This window comes from Miscanthus floridulus, chromosome 9 (assembly GCF_019320115.1).
Source record: "Miscanthus floridulus cultivar M001 chromosome 9, ASM1932011v1, whole genome shotgun sequence".
Classification (NCBI taxonomy): Eukaryota; Viridiplantae; Streptophyta; class Magnoliopsida; order Poales; family Poaceae; genus Miscanthus; species Miscanthus floridulus.
The window spans coordinates 103,416,128-103,422,293 of record NC_089588.1 but is presented as its reverse complement, the minus strand read 5'-3'; positions in this window follow the sequence as shown (position 1 = coordinate 103,422,293).

The window sequence follows — 6,166 nt, the reverse complement described above, 5'->3', positions numbered from 1 at the left end:
TGGACTTTGGCACATATTAGGTGAACAATTGTAAAACAAGCTATGTGCCATGCTCCTAAACAATTTAAACCATGTAGGTTTGCTCCAAGGGTTAAGAGTGAAACCGAGCAAGCCTACCATCAGATATACCTAGTGTATGCAAGACAAAAGATTAAAGTTGCAAATGCAAACCTAGGCATGAAAAGGAACTAGATGCTAATTGAAATTGCAAGAAATTAAATCTAGTTACATAACATGGGAAGGGGAATTTGGGTCCATAGTATTCACTAACCCACTTGACAATTACCTTGTCCATAATGATGCACCCCATGAAATGCACCCATACTTTGCCAAGTCTCCAAATTCCCCGAAGTCCATCGGACTTCTTACTTTCCTTTCAGGATCCAAACCTTCTTGGTGCTCTTCAAGTTGGAAATGATCTTCTTTGGCACCCAAATGCGTTTGGCCCCATTCTTGGCTTGCTTGTTCACCTTGATGGCCACCACCTTGTCATTTTTCTTCTTCTTCAAAAGATAAGGTGTGGAGGCCTTTTTGTCCACCTTGTTGGTGTAGGTGTTGGAGAGCTTGCTTGTTTCCTTTTTGTTTTTCTCTTTCTTCTTAGCTCCTCCCCCATTCTTCACCTTGCACTCATAGGACTTGTGGCCTTTCTTATGGCACACGTAGCAAACCATGGTTTGTCCTTCATCAAGCTTCTTCACTCCCTTAACGGTGTTATCTTATGATGTTGGGCTTGCTCCGTTTTGCCTTTTACTTGAGTCAAGTCCTTGGTAAGGCGAGCAACTTCTTGCTTGAGTTGCTCATTCTCCATTGCGACCTCTTGTGTGCATGTATCTACAGCAACTTTCTCAACACAAACTTGGTTGCACAAGGGTGAGTCTAAACATAAATCATTGCAATAAATAGAAGCATCATTTTTAGGCATGTCAAAGATAGAACTTTTCTTTTTAGGTGCCTTGGTGAGGGTTGTACCGACGGCTTCAAGATTAGCAACTTTATTAGTTAGCTCATCACAATGTTTGCACATGGTTTCCATTTTAGAAAGCAAACTTTTATAAGCATCTTGTGAGCTTGCTAACTTTTCTTTTAATTTTTCATTTTTCTTTACAAGTTGATCATCATTGATTGTGCAAGCATTTGTTGTTGCACTAGCCTCAAGTTGCTCAATTTTAGTAGATAGTTCAATATTGAGATTAGCAAATGTCTCATATTGTTCAAGCAAGGTTTTATATGCTTCTTGTGAACTATCTAGCTTTTCTTGCAACATTTTTAGCTTCTTTTGTTGGCTAGTGCAAGCCTTAGCATATTTAATATTTTCTTGCACAAGTTCATTAAGAGAAGGCATTTTATCATCACTATCACTCTCACTAGAGGATGAGCTTTTGTTACCTCGTGCCATAAGGCACACATGAGAAGAGCTTGATGATGAGTGCTTGTGGCCTCGCCTCTTGTGATGGTCTTCTATTTCACTTGAAGAATCATCCCATGACCTTATTGATGTGAGGGCTTTGTCCTTGCACGTCTTCTTCTTTGTCTAGGTGTGGGCTTGTTTGGATAAACTTCCACAAAGTGCCCCAACTCGTCACATCCATAGCATCCTTCCTTTCTTTGCTCATTTCTTTGATTGGTGAAGATTAAATCTTGAATTTGGATGGGCACACCCTTGACATTGAGCCTTTGGATCATCTTCTCCACCTTGTTGATAAGTTTGATTGATTCTTCATCAAGGTCGGAGGTGGAGGAGGAAGATTGATCATCATCACTTGAATCATCATCATCATCATCATCATCATCATCATCATCATCATCATCATCTTCTTCTTCTTCTTCTTCTTCTTCTTCTTCTTCTTCTTCTTCTTCTTCTTCTTCTTCTTCTTCTTCTTCTTCATCTTCACTTGAGGAGCTTGAGCTTGAGCTTATCTAAACTTGCTTGCCCTTCATTTTTTTTCTCACTACAAGCGAGAGCTTTGCCTTTGCTTGATGACGAGGCTTCTTCTTGACCCATCTTCCATGACATTTCAAATGCCACTATCTTGCCAATGACTATGGTCGGGGTCATGGTGCTCAAGTCCTCCATGTTGTGAAGAATGGCTATGATGCTTGTATATTTCTTTTGTGGTAGCACAGAGACGATCTTCCTCATGATGTCCGCATCATCTAGCTTTGTTAAACCTATTGAATGGAACTCATTGATAATTAGATTCAAATGAGAATACATATCATAAACAAGCTCATCATCATTTATTTTAAAGGAATCATAATTTTGTTTAGCTAGACAATATTTTTGCTCACGGACATTAGTTGTGCCATCATGGAGCTCTTGGAGTTTTAACCAAATTTCATGTGCCATATTTAAAGTGAACACTTGGTTAAACACATCCATGCCAAAAGATTCAAATAAGCAATTTTTAGCTCTAGCATTGAAATGAATTTCTTTTTCTTCACTCTTTGTGGGTTCATCGGGATTCTTAATAGGTTTCATCCCGTCACGAGTGACTCTCCAAACACCCAAATCTACTGCCTCAAGGTGACAAGACATTCTAGCTTTATAGTAGGGGAAGTTAGTGCCGTCAAAGTGCGAAAGCCTAGAGGTACCCATCCCAACCACTCTAAATAGTGTTGGCTCAACGACAGTGAAGACAAAGGTCCAAATTGAGCCAACCGGCTCTAATACCACTTGTAACGGACCATGATGCCTAAGAGAGCGGTGAATTAGGCAACTTAAAACTCTAACTCTAAACTATGGCCTCTTTTTCTATCCTTAGCAAAAACCTATGCAAAAGATAAACTATCTAAATGTGCAACTACTGTTTTGCTAGTTTGTTGCTATCTCTACCGCAAAAAGGAGTTATGCAACCTAGGTTCCAAACCTATCAACTAGCCTATCACTAAGCTAGGAAAGTAAAGAACAAACCAAGATTGCAATGTTAATGCAGAAGCTAAAGAGTAAGGTAGAGGTATGCAAACTCCCATCGATGACTCCGGTATTTTTACTGAGGTATCGAGAAGCACGTAAGCTTCACCCTAGTCCTCGTTGGAGGCCCTCAGAAGAGTGAAAGGTCCTAATGGCTAGAGGGGGGTGAATAGCCTAATAAAAATTTCTACAACAACACTTAACAAAATGGTTAGACAATTATGAAGCGAAGCTAGTGTTGCGCTAGTCTACACAAAATGCAAGCCACCTACCACAATTCTAGTTTAGATAGTATCTATTCACACAATAGCTATGACACTACCCTATGTTAGTGTGCTCTCAAAGGCTAACTAAAGAGACACACCAACCAACCAAGCAAGCTCTCACAACTAGCTACTCTAAAGAGCTTGACAACTAGTTTGCGGTAATGTAAAGAGAGTGATCAAGAAGGCCTTGTAGATGAAGGAACCAATCAATCACAAGGATGAATAACAATGAAGACCAATCACCTAGGAATAAATTATGAACACAATGATTTTTTACCTAGGTTCACTTGCTTGCCGGCAAGCTAGTCCTCATTGTGGCGATTCACTCACCTGGAGGTTCACGCGCTAATTGGCTTCACACGCCAAACCCTCAATAGGGTGCCGCACAACCAACACAAGATGAGGATCACACAAGCCATGAGCAATTCACTAGAGTACCTTTTGGCTCTCCGCCGAGGAAAGGTCAAGAACCCCTCACAATCACCACGATCGGAGCCAGAGACAATCACCACTCTCCGTATGACGATCCTCACTGCTCCAAGCCGTCTAGGTGGCGGCAACCACCAAGAGTAACAAGTGAATCCTGCAGCGAAACACGAACACCAAGTGCCTCTAGATGCAAACACTCAAGCAATGAGCTTGGATTCTCTCCTAATCTCACAAGGATGATGAATCAATGATGGAGATGAGTGGGAGGGCTTTGGCTAAGCTTACAAGGTTGCTATGTCAATGCAAAATGGCCAAGAGAGTGAGCTTGAGCTGGCCATGGGGCTTAAATAGAAGCCCCATTAAATAGAGTCGTTGTACCCCTTCACTGGGCATAACGTGGGCTGACCGGACGCTCCGGTCATGTTGACCGGACGCTGGACCACAGCGTCTGTTCGCCCAACGACAGCCACGTGTCCCGATCTCAACGGTCACTTGAGTTGACTGGACGCTGCGATATAACTGACCGGACACTCAGCCTCTAGCGTCCGGTCATTTCCAGTAAGGTTCCAGAAATGATTTTCTTTGACCGGATGCGTCCGGTCATGCTTGACTGGACCCTGACAGCGTCCGGTCACTCAGTGACTTTCTTCTGCGCTGTCCGACAATAGGACCGGACCCTGGACCTCAGCATCTGGTCAGTCCATGACCCAGCGTCCGATCGTTTGATCGACGCCAGCGTCTTCACTGTTACAACTGATCGGACGCGCCGGTTCCTCTAGGACCAGCGTCCGGTCACCTTGTGACCAGCGAGACTAACTCCTTTTCACCTCTAACTTGTTCACCCTTGCTCAAATATGCCAAACACCAAGTGTATCACCTTGTGCACATGTGTTAGCATATTTTCACAAACATTTTCAAGGGTGTTAGCATTTCACTAGATCCTAAATGCATATGCAATGAGTTAGAGCATCTAGTGGCACTTTGATAACCGCATTCTGATACGAGTTTCACCCCTCTTAATAGTACGGCTATCAAACCTAAATGTGATCACACTCTCTAAGTGTCTTGATCACCAAAACAAAATAGCTCCTACAATTTATACCTTTGCCTTGAGCTTTTTGTTTTTCTCTTTCTTCTTTCCAAGTCCAAGCACTTGATCATCATCATGGCATCATCATCATCATGCTATGATCTTCATTTGCTTCACCACTTGGAATGTGCTACCTATCTCATGATCACTTGATAAACTAGGTTAGCACTTTAGGGTTTCATCAATTCACCAAAACCAAACTAGAGCTTTCAATCTCCCCCTTTTTGGTAATTGATGACAACCCTTATACAAAGATATGAATTAAAATTCAATTGAATCCATGTTGCTTGCCCGAACATATTTATCATGTAAAAAAGGATATGGACAAGTTTCATGAACTCCATGTGGTAGTAATTTCTCCCCTACATATGTGCTAAGAGTTTGGATTGTAGCTTGCACATATGCTTAGATAGGAAATATAGGAGACAATGTCTACCAAATGATGCTAAGGTATAAAAGATGGACCTTTGAAGCGTGACACCAATTGGAGTGCACCATTATACCATCCTTAGCACCATGGTTAGTTCTATACCACTTGTAAACATACTTTGAAAAGATACCACTTGTAAAGACTTACTTGGAAATGAAAGTTATCTAGTGATTTCATTTCATCATTCAACCTTACAACTATCATACACCATACAAGCATGGAAGTTGAAATTCAAAACTTATGCCATGCAAGCAAACATATGAAATGCACATTCAAATGCACCATACAAGTTCATGAGCTTGCTCCCCCTACTTGTATGCTCAAGATTTTAATTGATCCCTTTCCCTTGTCATATTTCTCCCCCATGTCCTTTGTCATATCTCTCCCCCTATGTCAAACTCTCCCCCTATTACTTATATCTTTGTTTCTCTCCCCCTTTGTCATCAATGACCATAAAGACTTAAATTATAGATGGGTTGAGATTTATCAATGTCAATCAATGGGGTGAGGATCATATTCCCAAATTTGGTTCAAACTAGAATGTTTGCCAAAGATATTTAACTCGGTTTGATCCAAGGACAAGCTTCTTTATACCTCCAAATAAGGGTTATCTTGTACCATGTTGAGTTTAAACACTTATAGCTCATTTTCTAGATCAAACACTAGGTTTACAAGCCCATAAAAATGTCATATGCTACCATTAGATCAAGTCAAGCATAGAAGCAATACTGATACCATATAAACATCAAATTCATTTGATTTTCATGAATGAGCCTAATAAAATGGAACCACTAGAAAGGTCCTAATAAAATTGAAAATGTGACTAGATGCACTAATCATGTCCTTAGCAAGAATATATGTCATGCCAATCAACTTTTAACTTAGATAGCTCGAAGGAGAGGCATGTCATAGTGAGGGGGTGCATCAACACATATTTGAGAAATCCAATATGTTCAACTCATTCCTTAGCTTGCAAAACCTTTACTCATCCAATGGTTTGGTGAATATATCGGCAAGTTGATCTTCGGTGCCTACACTCT